Source organism: Rissa tridactyla, chromosome 2, assembly GCF_028500815.1.
Source record: "Rissa tridactyla isolate bRisTri1 chromosome 2, bRisTri1.patW.cur.20221130, whole genome shotgun sequence".
Classification (NCBI taxonomy): Eukaryota; Metazoa; Chordata; class Aves; order Charadriiformes; family Laridae; genus Rissa; species Rissa tridactyla.
In genome coordinates, this window is record NC_071467.1 from 153,801,898 (window position 1) to 153,824,613 (window position 22,716).

The following is a 22,716-nucleotide window of genomic DNA, read 5'->3' on the forward strand; positions in this document are numbered from 1 at the left end:
CTTGTGAACTATCCAATATCACATTCAGGGCTGAACACAATTTTTCCTCCCCTTTTTTTTTTTCCTCCCCAATTTTTCCTTATTTTTCCTCCCCTCAATCCATCCATCCACTTGTTCAACATGTACGTTGTTCAGCCCTCTAATGTTGGTATTGAATGTTCTCCAGTAAATCTAACAGAGTTTAGTCCTCTCTCGAATCACAGGAATAACTCAATATAGTAAACCGCCTTTAGCTTGGAGTTTGGCAATGTAATTTAATGGGGTGGAATTTTGTATGCCTTGATTTCAATAAGAATGACCCATATGCTTGAAGTTAGCTATGAGTTAAAGGCCCCAAACTGAAAAAAGAAAAAAAAAAAAAAAAAAAAAAGCTTGTGAAAGGCATAGTTCTCTGTGAAGGCCTGAAGACAGCATTATATGATTAATCTGCCATATGAACTATTTCATATCTGTGCTTTGAATCTAGTGCTTAACTAAATTGTACGTTTCAGGCACGAAGTGGTGAATGTGAGCAGAAATGCTAACACGCCTAAAAAACACATATAAAACAGTTTACGTATTGAGACCTACAATCTCTATTGGACTGGGGCTTATTTTCCAGGAAGGATTTTAGGAGCCCAGAAACATGTGAAAATTACTCTTTAAATAAAAAAATAAAATAAAAAAAGAAATTTAAAAAAAGCTAATTGGAAACGAGACATACAAAATTGTTGAGGATTGTTTGAGATATCAGGCTTCAAGAAAACTTTCCTCATTTAGCCCTGCTAACTCACTACTTTCCTAGTAGCCCTAAGGTTTTATTGCCAGAGCTCATAGGATTTGTAACTTCGCTTTAAGACCTAGCAAAAGAAGGCCCCAAAGCTGTATGTCAGATGTCAGTTATCAGATTAAATTTATTGTTAATTTTGGTTTACCATAATCTTTTTCATACTACTGAGCAAGAGCTCTGTACTAATATCCAGAGTTTTACAACCAGCAGCGGTGAAGTAACCAAGTGTGCTACTCATTAAGCCTCAAAGTTGGTGTTTCCCACATTTGTGCATTAGAAGTATATAGTTTTACAATATGGTAATTAATTTTCTTCAAGCTGAATGTTGATAAGCTCTGCAAGTCTGTTGATTTGCTGAACAAAACCAAGGCCATTGACTTCAAGTTCATGAGAGAAGATACAAAAGGACCCTAAATAATTTAGTATGAAAATAGTTAAATGATATTGTCACAGTTTTTTTTTTGTTTCCTCCTTTGAGAAACTTTTTTTAAAATAGCAATTCAGCTGGGAAAACTCTGAAATTAAAGACGCAGGAAGAATTATTTCAATTGCATATCGCAATACTCACTCTATGGCATTGTTAAATATTTCTCATTTTATTAATTGGAATGACCCCAAGAAATAGAACCAGTGACTCCTGAATTTTCCAGAGAATGAATCTTTTCATTTGAACTGATGGTAAGTTACCCCCAGAAAATTGAGTTTGTGTTCATAATGAAGTTATGAAATCTACTGCTGAATTCATTAAATTGGAACAACTTTTATTTCATTATAGTAACAAACACAGCAAATTAATTTTCTCAACTAGGCATCAGTATGTGTTTTTAATAGAGAATACTATTATGTGTGAACAATTAAAATAATTTACATTTGGAGAACATTGATTATGAATAATGTTATTATCCCATTAATATAGCAAAACCAATCAAAACTGAATGTTAAAGAGTTGAAATTGTGCATTTAAACTAATAAGCAAATGATGTGCAGATGTAGACAGGAGTCTGGAACTTTGGCATGAAATGTTGGCTGTGACTGGCACATACGATTAGCAAATTTGCACTGTCCCTTAAGGTCTAATTAAGCACTATACACTGTAAGACAGAAAGCTCCATACACATAATTACCCATTGTGTGCTTGCTTATCTATTTAAAATATTACTTTTGTTGTATTTAATTATGTGTGAAAAATGATGAACGTCACTTTATCTGTGTAATCTTATCAAGTAATCACTCTGCCTGTCAAGAAATGCCAACATTTTAATTCTTTACAAAGGAACTAAACTTGAGGATGTAAAATCACATTTTTCAGGAAACTCTGGTCTTTTATATGTTGTTATGATTTTTTTTTTGTGTGTTTTTTTTTTTTTCTAACGACATCCTTTTGGATAAATGAAGAGCTGTATGTAATTGGATCTTTTGTTTTGCTGAAATAGGAAATTAAAATCAGGCAATCCTACAATGCAATATGGATTCTCTGCAGTAAAGGACAGGTGTCTCTCCAAATAGGGTCCTTGCTCCCTATCACTTTCAGACTCCTAAAGTTGTTCTATTTCAGACTTAGTATGACTTAGGTTAAAAAATTTACTCTCATCTGCTGGCAGCAAAAAAAAACTCAGTGAAATTATGCCTTAATCCAGTAAGATTTCCAATACTCTCCTTGAGGACTTGCCTTGCCTGAAGGTATGCAGCATAGGCTTGCAACAAGCTGCAGTGGAAAGAAAATATAAACAAAGTAATAATAATTCTGCTTAACAACTACACAGGCAGCTATGAAAATAATCTTCCCAAGCTTGATGGCTAACTCCACAGGAATGCTGCTGCTCTATCACCTGATGCTCCCAAGGAAGTTTAGGTCTCGTCACCTATCACAGAAAAATAAGGCTAGAAACAGACCTTTGGAGGTCATCTTGTCCACTGTTTTGCCTGAAGGCAGGATCAGTGATTCCTGACAGATGTTTATCTGACCTAGTCTCCCTGAAATGGGTACTAGAAGGTTTTTTTTAATCTTTTTCAGTTCTTAACTCTTGCAATTGCCTGGAAGTCAATAAGGTGACTACTCATGTGTCTTGCCCAAGCCCTTTTCCATCACTGTGATTTCTCATGTCTTTCTTTGGCGTGAATCAGACTTTTACCTCCTTCCAGCCATGGCATTTAAGCCTAAGAATTATAATGAGTCTTCACTTCGTTAATCAGCAAATAAAAATATTCTTGTAGGTACTAAGAAGTCTACGAAATCTCTGGCTACAGGAGAAAAGGTTATTCAAATGAGTGGAAGGTTATGATCTGAGGTCAGCTTACTCCAGTAAATAACACCTGAGTACCTGAAACAAAGTAAGCGTATGGAGAATTGGTGTGTCTTTTTTCATGCAAAACCAACATTTTTGCTCACTTTGGTGGCTAAGAAAATGTTAGTCACTTACTCTTCCAAGAATAACAGTGCAGTTTATATACACTCAGCTCAATTACATGATAGAAAAGGGGGAGATTTGTCTGCTATCATTTAGAAGTGCCACTTTTTAAAAGCAGAAGGTGGTCTTATTCACACAGATGTGGCTCCAGTTTGCACCATAGCTCTGCTGGCAGCCAGCAGATGCCTGTGGAAACTCACCAACAGACAACTCCTTCACACCCTGAAACCACAGATGTGTGTGTAACTGATAATTAGGTCTTTAATTTGCCCCTCCTTTTTTTTTCTCATTTATTCCTCAGTTATTCACAGCATGGTATATTTTATTTGGTCAGAGCATTGCCATATTCTTCCTTCAAGCTGCTCTGATATGAAAAAGTATGCACCCTGCATGGCATAGAGCTATCTAGACCCTTCCCGATGCAAGTGATGTTTGTTATCTTACCTCCTGTTTGTATTCATCTGCTGATGTACCGACAAGTGTAATTTGGTGAGTCGAAGTTCTCACACCAAGCAGCTAAGGTTGGATACCTTCCTAGCACAGAGCAGAGTATGGATCTGTCTGGATGGGGCGAGGGACGTCCTGTTATGACAGGAGTTATGGAGTACCTGCACTGTAGTCACTTCTCTGTCTCTTCTTTCAGCAGCTGCTTGTTCATAACACAGCTAGAGAGGTTAGCTTCAGCTCCTGCGTGACCTACCCTTCCAACCCAGGTAGTGGATTAAGCCAGTCAGTTGTAATGTCCTACCTAAAAGAGACAAAAGGGAGGTTCATTCTCAAAGGGAGACATGAGGTCTTTTTTTCAACCAGAAATTAGAGAGGTTAGTCTGTAATCACTTCATGCAGAAAACTTTCTTGGCAACACTATAATTTGGGTATCAAAGATGCAATTTTTTCATACCGAGGAGACTATTAGTCAGGCTATAGTTTGACTAGCTGTGAGATCACGGTAATCACAGAATTCAACAAATTACTTTTCTTCTCCTCGTTAACTTCAGCTTTTGCCTGGATTAGTTTGAACCAGCTGTAATTCATCTAGGCTTTGGTCTCCTTCCTGCACCGAGAGATAACTGGTAAACAGCACCATCTGCATGGAATGAGAGCTGAGACTTCTATTTCAGTTAAAGATTGTTGTATTTTGTTTTGTTCTGCTTTTTCTCCCCCTCATTTCAGACAGCAAAGCAGCACCAGCTGAAATTAATCTTTATGATGAATAAACAATTGATTCAGTCAATTGTGAACACCCAGCAGGATTAGTGGGACAGGAAAAGATTTACACTAAGTAGGGATCGCTCTCTACACCACACAGTCAGAGAAAGTACGATTGCTTGTCTATGATGCTATCAGTACTTGCTGGCCTGGTGGTCACATCTGCACCACTTATGGTATTGTGTCAGAAAGTCAGCTGGGGTGAATTAGTGTCCTCCCACTATGTCAAGCACAATTCAGCTTGCTTTTGGAATATTTCTTTCGGCAGGAAAACATACAAATGACTGTAATGAAAACAAGCACAGCTAAACCATATATGTGTCACTGAATGTTTTTTGTCTTTCTAAATCTAAAAGCAAAGGCAAAATCTCTCTCCCTCTGTTTCTCCCTCAACTTCAACTAATAATATATTTGTAATTGTGAGTGAGGCCACGTAGCAATGACAGGGGAGTTCTCAAGTCAGTGATTGCCTCATAAGCCAACGAGAAATTATCTTCTTCCTGGACAATATTATAGTGGGATAAATTCAATGACAAAGTGGGTCAGATAGATCAACTCAGAAGCTGGCATCAGAGAACAGCACATAGTAAAACAGAAATAAATCACTTACAGAAGCTCTAGAATGAATTAAAGATAACCTATCTTACCATCTAGTCACTCTAATTGAAAAAAAATATAAAAAGAATAAAATGAAAACAGTTCCCTTTGGTATTTCTGAATAAAATTTTATTAAACGTAGGCTGTGAAATTGTTCACTATGTCCCCAATTTGTGTTAAAATAAAAGGTTTTTTGTAAAATTGTATTTGAATTTTTAAGTAATTTTCCTAATGTCTTGAATTTCGGGAGTTTGTGTGACTACAGTTCATGCACAAAAATATTGACTATTACCACATTGGTTACACATGCTAATATAAATGCTAGAATTACTTGCATATCCCACCCAATAGAAAATATTTACGGTACAAATACCGTAACTCCGCAATTCCTATCTTCCCTATCCTTCTGCTCGATAGGTATAAATAACTACGGACAAAGGAAAACTGGTTATTTCAAATCATTGTCTGTAGTAAACCGAATTACATATAGTAAACTCCTTAGTAGGCATCAAGGCTTTGTCAGAAGATTTTTAATCAGGCCCAAAGTGTGAACAATTATTAAGGAATAGGATTATTATCCAAGGAGAATTTAACAGGAAATGGAATTTCTTTCTAAGATTTTTTTCAATGGAAGAGCTTCATGCAAGAAAGTTAAAAAGAGAGTCTTCACAGGAAAAAAGCATCTGTTTAGGGCAACGTAAAGTAAACAGCTATTTTGTACTCTTGACTCTTTAGAGTCGTAAGGAGATTGCTAACTAAATAAAATAATTTATTTAAACAAAATAAATAGGTGAGTCATAACTAATTTAGAAGTTCCTGAAATTCTTAAGTTTTACCATCATACAGAGGATTTCAGAACACTTGTGCAGAACTCTGTAATAGGCCAACATTTCTTTCCAAACTTTTTTCCCCACTAGCAACAACTTTAGTGGTTCAGTCACTTTCGGTAAGTCACCAGGGTCAGATATTTGCTGATTTTCAGTGTTGTTAGAGGCAACTCCGGACTTGGGTTTCCCCATCCATGCAAAGTCACTCCAGATCTGACAGTGACAGATTTCTTATTAAACAAGATTCATTACTGGGGTTGTTTCTATGCCAGTGCAACGTGAAACAGCCGAAATGCAGCACTGTGTAATAGTGACAAAAGACCACAGTGGCAACAAGTTGTCTAACGGTCTATGTATTGTTGTGTCTTGATACAAGGATCCAGAAATAATTTGCTTCTCTTCACTTTGCTACTAATTTCAAACAAATTGTTTAGATTACAGTTGTATCATGCTCTGTCCAGCTCTTGGATCCATTAAAGGCCTAAGCCCACACTCTTCAGAGGTACCTTTTTCCTTGGATGAGATCATGATGAACCCATTCTTGTCTTTTTAAACTTGCCCCCTGCTCCTTTTTACCTAATTTTATAAACTGTATCCTCTCCAATCTCTGTCTTACCATTATTTTCCTACTACCTTTTATCTGTTTTGATTCTTGTTTCTTACAGATTTTATACACTTACTTACCCTTTGTAGTTCTCATAATCATGTCTGTTGTCCATACAAATCTATGTGTTTGCTAGTCTTTGCTTTTCTCTTTGATCTGGATTCTTAGTCAGACTTTCAGTACACGAATGTGATTGTTAACTTGACTTGGGTCTTTACCTGATGCAGTTAGGGTTCCTAACTTCTGCTTCAGTGGAAAGGCTGTTCCTTGATTTTTTTTTAAAGAAGTCTTACCCTGATGGGTTATTTCCAGGTAGTTTCCAGATGTCTTCTTTAAAACAGTTTCAGATTTTTTAAATTGCATTCCTTGTATCCTGTCTCTGCTACTTATATTCGCAGTTGTGCATAGGCATGGAAACTATATATAAATTAAATGCAAAATTGTGCATTCAGTCTTGCAGAAACAAACAGATGAGTGCAATGTTATGTGGTAGCTGTTAACCATTCTTTTTGTCTCAGCTTCCTATCTGAGATCCTCAGAACAGGAAAAAAAAAAAAAAAAGAATAGGAGGAGGTCCAGTAAAAGAGTCTGTAAACCTTCCTCCCTGCTAGCGGTCTCTGTTGTGGCATGTGCCTTATTCACACTATGGAAGAGCAGTCGTGTAGCTGCTCCGCTCTGACAATCCTGCTGGGAGCACATCCACATCCAGATTTATGTGTGAGACTAATTACATACTGTTCTTAAGCCACTGTGAGATGCTTGGAGCCAAATAGAAATGTTATTGGCAGTACTAAAGAAAGCCTTGGATTTGGATGAAGACAAAGATGCAGGCAGGAGTTTGGGCTTGTGGAGACAATGACAGGGTTGTCTAATTGAAATAGAATCGGGATTTCTAAATCCTAACACCCCTCACATCACTTCCCTGCAGCGAGTTGACAGCTGTGAAACAAGGATGTCTTTCCACATTCCCACCAAATGACCAGGCAGATATTTTCTGGACTCCTGTAATAAGATCCCAAAGTTGCTTGTAAGCCATGAGGATATCAGTGTGATACTTCAACAGGAGATTTCTTAATTTTTTTCAGAGAAATCTGGGGAGCTGCATATCAAACACTACAAAAAAGATGATCAAGGTTGAATGCTTGGATCCAACATACAGGCAATGTTAGAAGTAGGTTGTTCATAAAGACTGAACTGGTTACCCATTCTTAAGGCATGAGTACACCATGTTTAATTACGTGGTCAAATACTTTTCTGTTTTCTTCGTAGGAGGTGAGCCTTATTTGTTTACTGGCAGATAAAACAAGTGACTGTCTGTATGTTTTCTGTCACTGATTCCTCCCTTACTCGAGGGAGTACTCCCTTACCCTTACTGGAAAGACTCGGATATCAGTTATCAAAAGGCAAAGGGTGAATTCCAGTGTCAGAGGTTTTCAGGAGAAAAGATAAATAATATAAAGAAAAAAGTTCTTCAAAGTTTTGTCTGAATCTAAGATATTATGTATAGCATTAGAGGAAGAGAAATCGGGCTAGTCTACACAAAATTTGTGAGGGCTGAACTCCTCCTTTCCACATAAAAGATACATATTAAATTTAGAAGTGGAAGAAGATGTAACCACAATAGGTAGCAGATGTGATAGGGTAATTGCTAGCATGGAAACGCCTTCCAATGCTCTAACCTCAGATTATTTTCATTTTCAAAAATTCTGAACCACAGCATTAATGCTTTGGTGTGTTTTAAAATTTTTCAGTCTGAGAACAGTTTTTGTGTTTGTAGGCAAGGTCAGCTGATGGCACAATTCAGAAAGGGTGTGGGAATGGAAGGAGATGAGGACAGTCATAAAATTGCTGCTGCATCCTGCAACCTGTGGTGTGACATATGGGATAGCGAGCATGGAGTGTCTGCAATCCACTTGGTAAATCTACTTTACGGGCACAAATACCTTCTGAATCGGAAAAGAGTCTTGTTTGGGATCAGTTCTACAATTTTTTCACTGATTGACTCTGTCATCATCGTTCCATAGACCAGTTTATGATCAGTCAGACATGGATCACAGGCTAAGTACTGGGAAGCGTGGTTTCAGTGGAAGACTGACTATACATGTGTTGTTGTGGTTTTTTTTCTTTTTCTTTACTAAGACAAAGAAAAATAAAATTTTGAAAAGTTATAAAGGAAATATTTTGATTTGTGCTTTTGCATTTTTTTCTGAAATGCAAAATTTAAGTGCTGCCTTGGATGCTATGGGGAATGTTAGAGCCAAATACTGTGTTTGGCTCTTGTCTGTACAATCAATTGATTAGAGCCTAAATTTCCATGAGTTTAGGGAAAATCTGTGGCTTTGACATGGGAGGGTTATTACCACATAACATGGGACTTATTTTTTATGTAATGTTTAAGATTAGCTTACGATTTTCAGTTTCTCAGCTCATTTTGGAGAAGAAAAACTAAGAGTACTGAATTACTATTTTATGTGCAGATTATGTTGCAAAATCTTCAGCAAAGAAACTAAGTAATTTTGATCTATTCAGTGTTAGATGCAGAAATCTCTATGAAGTGAGAACATACTATTTTTCTGTATAGCTCTAGTGGCTAATATGATCAGCAAATGAATAATATAAAACTATTAAATATTGATAAATTGTAGCTTTCTATACATATCGCAAACATAGTAAGCCAGCATAATTAGCCTCATCCTCATCCTCATAAATGACTTTGTGCTTCATTCAGACTCTGAGATCTCTGTTTATATTGAATAATAATAAAGCTGTAATAATGACTTACAATTGACTAGATAGTACCACAGTTCATTGACAACTCCTCACAACTTTCCTTGTTCAGATGTATGGTTAGTTATACTCTTTAGGTCCAGGTGACCTGACTTTACAGATATTAAAAATCAAATATAGGTAATAAAATGTTTTGTTATATTCAAATTTTATAAGGAAGGTATTTTAGGGAAGGTGAGATGGAGGAAGAGAACCTGCTCGATACAAGGGTATATATGTTACACTAAATCACAAAAAACTTACAGAATCTAGTCTATGTTTTACTTCAACCCATTTGTCTCCTGCTAGCTTTTTGAGGATATTTTATACTTTTTTGGTATTTCATGATATAGACTTCTTTAGACTAATTAGGACAAAGATGTCTTTTTTTTTTTTTTTCTCATTTGGCATTTATTTTTGTCTTTGAATTATTTCAAAGAATTTGGTTTATTAATGATGGAATCACAAGTTAACCATTATTTCAGGGTCTACAGAGTAATGATACCTTGTTAACACAGTGGTTGTTCTCACAGGAATAAGCAGCAACGAGTCAATAATTAGCTAGGTGGGCTCTCACTAATCTGATAGATGAGGCACCTTCTGGCACAGAATATCTTTTCTAAAAGCTGATCTACTATACTTTTTTTTTTTCTGTCTGGAATCATAAAATAAATAAACCTGAAATCAGGTGAAACAAAAGTCATTTGAGGCTTTTTTGATACTTAGTTGTTAGCAAGGTTTGACTGGGTAATTTAAAAATGTTTGCAAACTTCTACCTAATTAAAATGAAATGGGCTGATACAGAAATTCCGAGAAAATACGTGCTCAAGGTTCATAACTTTTTATGCTCTCAACTCAAAACTAGACAAAACATATCCAGTTGGGTATAAATTCTCCTTTGTCTTAGAGCTGTGACTAAAAAGCCAGATTAGAACCATAGGAATTTATCCCATGTGATTCAGAAATAAGGAAAATGTGAAACTCATGAGAACTGAAACCAGCTGTTCTTCTACTTCATTTCACTGAGCGTAGAGTGACAGATGACATTGTTTGTAGAGGCCCCATCCATCAGATTTAATGACCTCTTATTAAAACTGTGCTTAAGTATTCAACAAAAAGCCATATATTTAGTCATCATAATACCACACTTTTCTCAAGAAACGAATTTCACCTGTACGTAAGAGGGAATAAAAGACAGAACATTAGGAAGCTTGGAAAAGTACTGACTTTAAGATACTGAAAGTGAAGGCAAAAAATGTTTATCGGTACTTGTCTTTATACATATACAAGGTTGTCCTATCTATTATAGTTGTAGATGTTGTGTGAAATACTTAATATTTTTCTAAATGACAAAAGCCCAATTCTATTTACAGCTTAAAACCAGATACAGAAATCAGTGGCTGTGAGGGAAAGGGCAACCGATTTAGCCAGTGACTGTGCTATGACCAAACCTGTTACAGCATACAGCCACCTTACCCTCAAAAGATTTTTTACACCTTGATGCTGAAATGTGTCTTGATTATACTAACAAATGATATTACCATCTGTACTAGTTTCAGCAAGATCATAGGCATCAGCAGGAATATGGAATTTGTACTCATATTATAAATCCCTCTGCCGTGCTTTCTTTTCTTTACCTATTTGGATTTATGCCTTCTTTCTTTGCTCCTACTTCTAATTTTCTCACCTGGGTTTAATTTTTTGAAGAGCAAAAGAATCATCCTTGACACAGGCAGTATTATACCACTGGCATGGTAGAGCAGCTCACAATGTCATAGTGTTTTGTCCATAACAGTATGTATAAATGTACAACTAGTTCTTGGAAAGGAGTGAAAATGCTTTGCTGAAATATTCCCTCCAAAAGTATTCCTCCCAGAACTCAGGCAACTGTCCAGCAAGAAAGAAGTCAGCCCAGAGATTTCAAATTTCCATATTTTTAAATTTCTTATTTGATATTTAAAGCAATTTCTACCATGAGTGTTTAAAATAATTAAAATTATATCCTCTGGATAAGAAGCAGATCAAAGTTCATACTAATGATCTCAACAGTCCTTTACAACTCTGGAAGGAGAGGCTTTTCACTCAATGATCCCAAAACATTAAAAAAAAAGCACTAAGGCTTCTTAAGATGCCTCTGAAGTAAAGCTTCTTAGCTTTGCTAAGACAATGTAAATGGTTATGCAATTTACATTTAAAAAAATCTAAAATTTCGCAAACAATTGTTATTTCCTATTCATAAAAACTATTTTAATGAATTTTCTACTTAATTCTTCCTTTTTTCCAGATATCAAAATGTTTTGACAAAATTTTTAACCATTTTTGGACAGGGTCTCTCTGACTGGATATCACAGGATAATTTAGATTGGAGCGGACCTCAGGAAGTCTCTTGTCCAAACTCCTGCTCAAAGCAGGATTAGCCATGACTTCAGAGCAGGTTGCTCAAGTCTTTAACCAGTAAGGTTTTGAATCCCCCCAAGCATGGAGATTGCAGAGCCTCACTGGGCAACCTGTTTCTCTGTTAAATTATCTTCTTTGGAAAAAGAGTTTCCCTGTATCAAGACTGAGTTCATTTATTTCAGTTTCTGCCTACTTTCTCTTGACCTCCCACCATACTGCACTGTAGGCCAACTCCACCTTCTCATAGACCTCCCCTAGGTACTGGGAGAAGACTGCTTTTGAGTCTGAAGACCCTCCTCCCCCAAAACTCCCTTCTCCAGGCAGACTAGTCCTAGGTCCCTCAGCTTCCTTGCATAGGGTAAATGGTCCAGCCCAAACTGGCTCGGTGGTCTTTGCTGAACTCACTCCAGTTTGTTAATCTTCCCCGTACTGGGGGTTGAAAACTGAATGTGTTTTCTAGATGTGGTCTAATGAGTGGTGAGCAGATGGGATGATCCCTTTCCTTTGTCACCTGACCATGAGCTGTTCACACAGCCCAGGATGCTGTCAGGCCTAGTTGTTGCCACCAGTCCTCAGGGCCCTTCTCACAGACCTGCTCCCCGGCCACCCCAGGCCATTCCTGTACCCCTGCAAGGGTCTCCTCCTTTCCCTGTGCTGGACTGGGCATTGGTCCTGGCTGATTTTCATAAGGTTCCTGATGGTCCATCCCTCTAGCCTGTCCAGGTCCTTCCGGATGGCATCCCTACGTTGTATATTGGTATATTGCGTTGTCCCCCATTTGAGTGTCACCTGCAAACTCGGTCAGAGTACACTCACTCACCTCCTCCAGAAAGGAGGAGACATCTATACAGAGCCTATCAGAGCTCTATATGGAGTGCACTCACTTACCATCATCCTCTTAAAGATGTTAAGAAGAACAGGATAGAACTCCGTAATACTCCGCTTGTTACCTATCTCCATTAACCCCTGCCATCTGAGCATCACTATCTAACTAGCTTTTTATCTATCCAGTTGTCCACCCACCCAAACTGTAAAATCCCACTTTCAGTACAAGAATATTGTGGGAACTTGTATGGTCAGGCATGATTTACCCTCAATAACCAGCATGGTTACCAAGCTGACTGTTTCTGATCACCTTCTTTTCAATCATGTACCCAGAAATGTGATCTAAGAGGACTTGCTCCACAATTTTTCCAAGGACTGAATGCTGACCAGCCTGTAATTCCCTAGATTTCCCTTTTGGCCTTTTCTTGAAAAGGGAATAACAAAAGACAACCTCCTGTGTCCTCCACATCTTTCAAAGATGTTAAAGAACAGCCTTAGACATAAGTCAATTCTTCCAGCACCTGGCAGGTTCTGTGGACATATATGGGTTGAATTCTCCAAGCAATCTTTGATTCCGTCCTCATCCATTCTTGGTACTTTTCCTCCTTGAGCCTCACCTCTAAGCACAGAGGCATGAGAGATCTTTTTGTGGAAGTGTAAGACAAAAAAAAGACACTGAATACCTCAGCCTTATCTGTGCCTGCTGTCACTAAATCACCTGCTCCATTTAGTAAGGTGCACCCATTTTATGAATGTAGTGGAAGAGGTTCTCATTCATGATGTCCATGCAAGTTTCATCTGTGTTTGAGCTTTGGCTTTTCTAACACCATCTGTACACACCCAGGAATCATTTCCAAATTACTCCTTTAAAGCTTATCCCGGCTTCCTCCTGTATGTTGCCTCTTTGCATCAGAGCTCCATCATGATCTCCTATGTCACAAGACAATTTTCCAACCTCTAGTTCATGAGTTTCTCATGAAGCTGGGCTTTCATGCCATACACTTTCATGCACTTTAAATTAGACTAGCAATGGAAACATTATTTCGTCCCCTGGGCACTGTGGTCCTTATTTCTTTTGTATTGAATAAACAGTGCCCAGAGCGCTCCAAAATGTGTGCACTAACTGGACTAACGGTGGCAGATCAGTAGCAAGGACTGTGCTTGGCACAGAATTTGTAGTCGGCAGTAGGTTACTGTATTTTTCGTAACAAGCTTAGTACTAGGAAGAAAAAGCACGTTACTTCTGCATGAAACTGTTACAGGGAAACCAGCACCATTCCTGTCACTGCTCAGAATACAAAGTACAAAGAGTCTTTGCTTTCTCTGAACAGCAGTGTCAGTATTTTCAGTGAGATCTTAATAACCAGCTACTTTTTATGACCTGAATCTTACTTGTATTTAGAAATATTACTCATGAATGGTACTATCTGTTTTCCTTCTTGACTTTTATTTTTCTTTTTTTTTTTCCCCCTCTCTTTTTTTTTTGGCTTCAAAAAGAAATGAAGCAATAAAGTGAGAAACATTCAAAACATAATGACAATAAGACAAGTGTGTCCTCTGTTTTAAACCTATTGAGTTAGCTACAGTCCCAGTGGGAAGGAATTTGTTCCATTGCTTTCTGTTCTCTAGTTTGTTCTTTGATTTTGCATTTTATTTTATTTCATTTCATTTCATGAGTTTTCTTTTCATTTTAGTTTGTCATTCTTACTGTTTATCATGTTTTCTTTTATATTTCTTTAGGTTTTAGGAGCAAAGCTTGAGTATGTCAGAAGTGCATTTCAGGTGTGTTAGAGAAATCATTGTAGAGAAGCTGCTTCACTCTAATGTTCTTGGAATACCTCTTTCTTCAGAATTATCTCCTTTGTAGAAGTTTTTCTTTTATCCAGGGTTTGAGTCCTAGACATTTCTTTCCTTTATATCCTTTTTAGGTGGTTTATCTCTAAGACATTAAATAAACAATGTTTCTTTCCTTAGACTTCCTTTTGTTTCCAGAATGATGAAGGAATTCATCGAAGCAAAGGTCAGATGAGACAAAAGGCCTCTATCTGATTTTTAAAACTAAGTCTTTCTAGGAGAGAGGATAAGGTTTCCTACCAAAGCATGATGTTTAGAATGTGTTGAGCACCTGCAGCTCCCGCTAATTTCAGAGCAACATGTGGGCATCTCCGAAAAATTAGCGCAGTGCCCTTCCATTGCACTTCTCCAGTCTATGCCAAACACAAGAGGAACGCAATGGGATTTATCCTGAAACGGGTGCACATATGGATTCACGGGGGAAAAGAAGGGAATGTCTGCGTTAGCATAACATGCTTGCCCACTTGATGTTTCATCTAATCCTATACTAACTGTTCCTGCTATATGACCAACTTGCTGGCTATGGCTTTTTTGGCAAAACTACAGTAGATGATATGAAATCGAGACAGAGTGAAAAAAATATATGGAGGGAGTTGAAACTATGTAACATCGATTAAAACCAAACAACCTATACAACGCAGGACAGAAAGATAAAGCACTATAAAGACATTTTACTTTGTTGATAGCTTACAAAGGAATCAGGAATCCAAAGCTTCTGAATCTTTGTAAGAAATTATCCTAAATATGAGACATACTAGTCCTTAAGCTGGAAGATTTAGGCAAAGAAAACTTATGACAGCATGAAAAGTCAGGAGAATTTTTTGTCTTGGCGTTCATGAACAGAACTGCAGAACCTACACTGCGTGTCGGATAGCAAAGAAAAGAAAGAAAGGTCCACACCAGTCTCAGATAGTGCACCCTGACAAAACAGGCATGGCAAGGGAGGGTCTTTGGCAAAAAGTGGATGAAGTGTCTTGTTTTAATAGTCATTACCTTGACATGCAAGGCATAAAGACTTCCACAATACTGTCCTTAGCATTTTTAGCCATGTGATATGCTACGCAATTAAAATCTCTCATACTTCACTACTAGTAGGACTGTGTAGAAAATAATCTTTCCTCTTGGGCTTTTGTGAGACTTGGTATGTTTGAAAGTCAAGACATTCTGGTAAAAGGCCTAAGTGCAAGAATGTATTCACAGCTTCAGTTAACACAGTCATGAGACCCATGTATTTCCTTCATGTTACATTGCGTGGAGATATAAAGATAACAAAACATCTTTAGAGGCACTAAGCTGGCTCTGATAGAGCAATTCAGGAAAGATCTTGATGATGACTTGCCAGACCTTGTCTGAACATGTCTTGGCCAGTTTTGAGTGTTCTTCCTCCTTGTAAAGCTGTAGCATCTTTCTAATGACCAGATGTTTATTTCCTAATTTGTTTACCTGTACTAATTCAAACAATTATCTTGAATAATATTATACAATGTAACTATAATTTTTCTATTGGTAATTTTAACAAGTAGTTTTTCTTTGCAGAACAAAATATGTGACTCCAGCATAACGATGTAGTGTTAGTGCAATTCAAGCGTGGTGTGATGGCAATGGGAACCCAGGATGCCGTGTGGAGGAGTGCAGGGTGGTAAAAGACAAGGCACAGAATGACACTGGACATCCTGGGGGTAGAAAAACTCCACAATGGTCAGTTAAAGAAATGCAAACCTGGAAACTGAGCAAAAATGCTTTAGGGGTAGCAAAGTTAATAAGGAATAAGGATCTGAGGTAAGTAAAACATACCATAATTACTAAACTCAAGTATAATGTGAAGAAAGAACAAGGTATAAAAATGTGTAATTTATAAAAAAATATAAAAATATCCCCATCTGGAGCCTAGGGGAAGGTGAAAGAAACCATTAGCAACACACTGCTCCCAGCAAAGGAGAAGAAGAAATCCCATCATCAACATCACTCTCCTCAGGGGTGCTGTTGACTCACTGCCTTGTTCTTTCTGAGGAAGATTGGCTCTGTTGGCCTTAGGGTAGAGAGCTGTGGTGGAAAAGAGCATATCCACAGAAAAAGCGTAGAAAACTAGGAAGTTTTTTGTGACAATTTTTAATGGGATTATTAATGATATTTGATTTCTATTAAGTAGAGAATTTGGAACAGAAGAACGTTGAATATTTCATGAATTTGTTGAAGGTTAATAGCATTATAACTGGACTAATAATGATAAGTTTTGTATTTTAGCTAGATCTTAGTAGGCCTAACAATAAATTCTTGGTTTAAAATGTGTGGCGTTCTCTTTTTTTTTTTTTTTTTTTATTTTTACCCATAAGCAGAATTAGAAAGTAACAAATAAAAAAATAGATAATGGTGACTTAAATCTACTGTATAACATCTGATCTGTGGAAACTCCGTATATCTGTTTTTAGCCGAAGCAAATGCAGGTCAACTTGATTTGCAATGAATGTTAATTATACTCCATGTTGCAATTTTCTTTTGCAGATTGTGACCAATGCATGAAGAACAAACAAACAATTCTACAGCTCAGCTGATGTCTGATAACTTGGTGTATCACAGTAGCTGGAGGATTACGTATCAAAATAACCAAATTCTAGACCAAATCATAACAAAAGAAAGGTAAGAAAAGGTATCAAATGTATTTAAATCTGTTCTAAAAAACATTTACAGTTAATCTAATGGAACGTTGTTATGACCTGTAATGTGTTTTAAGTTTTAGACAATAAAATTCCAACTCAAGAACTATGCAAGAGTCTCTACAGAAAGTTTTGATTAAAATTATGTAATTGTCAGTATACAAAGCTACATTAGCTTAGCCAAATCTCAGAGCAGCTCTGCCATACTTTAAATGCAGAGTATTGGTAGCTGAAAAACTTTCATTCCAAAGGAACTTGCACAGAAATCGGCACTGAGATAACAAAAGGCATGAATTACAAATGATAAAATTATTGTTGTGCACTTATGTTTATAAATTCAGTCTTAGTATGTCCTAACTAACAGTGTTAAGACAGACCTGTAATAGAGGCTTTCCTGAATTGCAGCAACAATTTTTGAAACATATAAAATCTTTTCCCTCCAAATTGGATATGTATTTTGAAACAATTTTTTATTTTTCTAGAAAGCTTCCCCAGCAAAATGACTAAAACTGACAGTCCTAACCAGGAATGGGTTATATGATCCAATGCACATGTTAGACCTCAGAACAAAAGTCATTAAAAAGGCCTAGCACAGAGAAATACCCACAATCACCTTAAATAGCGCACCCCATTTCCATAGAAGTCAATTTCTACATTGGAGTGTAAGAATCAAGTTGCTTAATTGCTCATTTGTCTGTAAGCCTCTGGGGTAGAGAATGTTAGTTTATTTAATACATAAATACTCCAGAGTAATTTCTCCCATATTTATTTTCCACTGGTACATCAATCATATTCATTTGACAGGGTTCTGGAAAGCGTAATCGTTTGGACTGACCATAAAAAATGAAATATATCAACCTCTTCAGAAGGTGATGGGAGAAAAGAAATCCCTACACAACTAAATGCAAGTACCATGTTATACATATTTCCACGTGCATATTTCCCTAAAGAGGTAGAGTTTGTCCAGTAATTCCCTACTATTCCCTTTCAGATCCCAGAAAGATGGAGATGGAGTAAAGCAGAATCTTAGACTCCAGATCACTGTACGCATGTCCAACATTATATAGCAAATATAAATTATAAAGCAAGGATAAATAAAAAGATAAATTATTTCTGTGGCCAAAATCAATCAGGATAACCTAGTCTAAAAGCCCTGTAGTCAGCACTGGTCAGGCCCCACCTTGAGTACAGTGTCCATTTTTGGGCCCCTCACCACAAAAAAGACATTGAGGTGCTGGAGCGGGTCCAGAGAAGGGCAACAAAGCTGGTGAGGGGTCTGGAGAATAAATCTTATGAGGAGCAGCTGAGGGAGCTGGGGTTGTTTAGTCTGGAGAAAAGGAGGCTGAGGGGAGACCTTATCACTCTCTACAGCTACCTGAAAGGAGGGTGTAGAGAGGTGGGGGTTCACCCACCTTGGGGTTCTCCCAAGGAACAGGCGATAGGACAAGTTGCACCAGCAGAGGTTTAGACTGGATATTAGGAAAAATTTTTACACTGAAAGGGTTATTAAGTATTGGAACAGGCTGCCCAGGGAAGTGGTTGAGTCACCATCCCTGGAGGTATTTAAATGACGGGTAGACATATTGCTTAAAGATATGGTTTAGAGTTGTTTTTTGTCAGAGTTATGATGATGGTTGGACTAGATGATCTGAAAGGTCCCTTCCAATCTATGCAATTCTATTATTCTATGATTCTAAAAAGCAGAAACTTTAGTCTACAAGAGACAGTAAGAAAGAAAGGGATAAAATAAATTGACAAAATCCATCTGAATCACTGTCCGTGGAGTCTGAATCCTTCTGCTACTAAAAAACATTAATTCCCATTCTCAATCAGGTCTTTGTATTCAGCCTTCACAGTCAAATCTTCCAATGATGTTTTCTGACTTTAGGTGGAGGCTGCGGGTGTGCCTTGCTTTGCTTAAAAACATGCCAAGAAAGTAGTCTGAAGCAAGGAGGAATGGGAATGAAGAACAGGAGTATGCTGGAGGGTAAAAAAGAAAAAATACCCTACTGAATCTTTGGGCTTCTTCAATCATATATGATGCTAAACTATGTACATGACTTCTACGTTTTAAATCTGTAGAAATAAAGAGGTACTTTTACTACTTTTCTCTGTTACTGTATCTGTAAATTTGGTCATCTAGAACAGACATTGTTATGAAAAGGGGTACAAGTATAAGGTGAAAGTGTCTGAAGCCTACCTACTTAAGGACTTCAGATCTGGCTAATAAATCTGTAATAATGACAGAAGGTTGGGTCGCTGCCTTCTTGAATCAGCCACATGGATTAACAGAAAAAAGCCCAACTTGTTTTTTAATAATCGTCTTTCATTGGGATTGGATTTTTTAAAGTGTTGTTTGTGTTCTTGTCAAATGGAGGAAGTTCAGTGACTTCTGTTTCCTAGAGGCACCATAGACATCCAGTAAAGTTCTTACTGATTGAGTAGCTCATTTCTAAGTATTAAATAATTTCTGAGGCATGAATTGTGTTCATCTTGAAAACACTTAAATTACTCTTGAATGTCTTGTGTCTGGTCTGCACAAAAAAACATCACTGTCTATACATTAATAAACCTCAAACTTCATCTTCCTGGATGATGTTCCCATTCTCAAAATAGCATAACTGCCAATAAGAAAAATTTAGACTGAGAGAAAATGATAGTTATCATTTTGTGATTTACCATGCATTTTAAAAAGTTCAGGTTATATCAACGCCACCTTGTGTAAAATTTTAAGTTTGAGCTAACAACTTCATATTTTTAACATCGATAAAAAGAAAAGGTCCCTCCAGAAGGTGATTCACAGGCTTATTTTAGGCACTTATGCCAGGCTGAGATGAATCACCCTCTGAAGGTGCCCATGCACATTTCTACGTAGCATCCCAGCTTCTGAAGCCAAGTGAATGCAAGAAAAAAATCTCAGTTCAGACTTTCAGTTAACTTCCTGTCCCCTGATAATTAAAAAAAAAGCTAAAGAACAAAAACAATAATGGCTTAGGAATTACTTAAGATTTTTTAAAGAATTGTTTATTATCTGGGCGACAGTTGCCTGGTTTTCAGTTGATTTCATCATCGGGATGGCTAGAAAGAAGCTGACTGGTGAGTTCTTTATTTTAGCTGGACTATATCATCCTTGTTGGGGCTCCAATGCATCCGGGACAGTGAGCTCTCCTTAGCACTAAAAGTCATATTTCTCAGGAAAGTTGATTTTATTTTTTGATGTTAACAGCTTACTATTATTTATAGTATTATGAATTTTACATACACCAGAGAAAGAATCCTATTGCTTACCATTCAATTTCTGTTAGTTATTGGTAGAGACAAGAATACTTAATTTATTTTTGAAAAATTAAACATTTTTCTAGGTTTAATTAAAAAAGACTCAGTAATCATCATGAGAAATGGTAGAATTGTTAATAAATGATTTATTTTTACTAACAAATTTTCTATTAAATCCAGAATCATGTCATTTTATTAACTAGACCAAATATAATTTATGAGTGTTAGAAATGAAAAAAAGCAACCAAGCTAACCAGTGTTACAAATGTTAAAAAAGAATTGCAAGGCTTCTTGGTGGACAGCAACAAGTCAAGAAGTTTGAAATGTCATCTTTATAGTCCTTTTTAAAGTACTCCTAAATTCGAGTTATCTTCTTTGATGAAGATAAACATTTGTCTACGTGTATGTTATCTTTACTATATGTTAAGGACTGACCATTCAAGGAGGCTGAATTGATACAACAAAGTATATACCTATGTGAACAGTTTATTTGGAGGACAGCATTTGGCAAACTGAACTCAGTACCTAAGAGAATCAGGTTATATAAAAAATAAAGCACAGTAATAACAAGAAAAATAGATAAGATTTTAAAGCAAGAGACTCATGAAGGTTGATTATTAATTTTTTAATTTAACTTATACTTGGCTTATCCTAAGTAAATGACTTCTAAAACCATTTTTTTTCCCGTTGGTGTATTAGGTGTAAATACATAAAGCTTTCAAATGATCATATGTTTTTAATATTATTATACCACTATTTGCCTAACAAATTGTAGGCAGTTTTCTTTTCTGAAACTTAGATGCCTTTCATTTTGAAGATTTAATGCTGTTTCTTTACCAGAGAATTTCATAAAACTTGTGATGAGTAACAGAGAGCTTCTATTCAGATGGTAGCACTAAAGTGTTCTGAAATCTTTTGGGATATATTCTTCTTATTTTTAACCTTTTGCTCTGATACAGACTAAGAAATCCATTGGACCTACATTATAAGCATATTATCCTTCCCGACCAACTAAACTAAGTTCTGAACTCTGGGGAGAAGCTTATTGACAGGAAACCAGAAAAATTCAGTGTTGGTTAGACCTAGGTTTTATTTTTTATGTTTGAATAGCTTCTAGATTTCTACAGGCTGTGGATCTGCAGCATCTCAATTAGACAATTGTCTGAGGCCTGAAAAAGCATAAAAAACAAACAAAAAGCATATGTAGCATGCCCAGATCCTCAGCAATAGCAGAGGTCACTGGCAGCGAGCAGGACACGTCCTTTGCCAGAAAAGCAGTGCTGCTGCACCTGCACCGAGCAGACTTTGAAACAAGGGTTAATTGAGAGGTCAGCATGACGATGCACTAAGTAGTTGAAGATGATATTGTAGCAAAACCAGTCACATATGCAACTAATTTGGTGTAAACCCAAACAAAGGAAACCTTTAATAAGAAAGCAGAGAGCGTGTGATTACGTGTGTGGTAGGAATTCTTTTAATTATGCCACAGTAAAGTACTTCCTCTCTGCTGTATGCAGTAGACTTGTAGTCAACAGATTTGTTGCCTAGTGAATTAAAACCAGATTAGGAAAGGCTACCATTGCATGCTCGTCTTGTTCTGATACGACATAATAAGGGTTAATTTGATCTGCTCGTTCATCAATGCTACTGGAATCTGTGTACGTATGCGTGTGTGTGAGAGAGACAGAAAGACATTGAAAACATGAAATAATCAGGACAAATTTCATGCAGAGCCCCTGATTTGGCAGTGTGTGTGTGTTTTGTCTGAACATACAAGAGTTACTGAAGTTAAGGGGGCTTTGCATTTGGGACTGGAACACTAGGGTCGGATTTCAATGGATTTCCAGGTGCCTACAGATGTTCAGAAGTGTTTCTAGAATTCCTTAAGCAGGATAAGGCTACTTTGACTTTGGGAATGCGGCCCTCTGAGTTTATCTGCAACTTTGGGTGCTTAAATTCTTTAGGAATCTCGTGCTTGTTTAAGCAGCTTTATGAGCTGAGACCCAGGTGGCTGCCGTTCACAAAGCTCCCCTCAGCCCATCCCGCTCCACTGTCCTGCTCTGCCCGAGCACTCCAGCTGCCAGCTTTCTCAGAGCAGGGTGATCCTCATCCACCGCTTCATCTCAATTCAAAGGGGGCCAGTTTTCAGTTCTAGCATGCAGTTTTAAAACCATCCTCTTCATTCTGTATTGCCTTAAAATAAGGGATGATGAAATCACAAAGACGACATAGTTAAGTACATAATTTTAAGAAATAGTATTCTTAGTAAGAAAAAATTCCACATTTCCTCCCGACTGACTTCTTTACTAAAGTTATTAAAATTTAAGAAATGGTAAGGTAATGATTTTCAAATGGTATCCCACAGACTTTCAAGTTCCATGGAATATTTCTGAAGGGAAATACATAAAGAATAGCCTTTTGTGATGATTGTTAAACCATACTCTTCAGTAATGTTCGAAACAACTGTTGCTAGGCTTAAATTTATTATCCATTCCTTTGCAGTTTTACTAGAAAATATTTATGGTGTCTA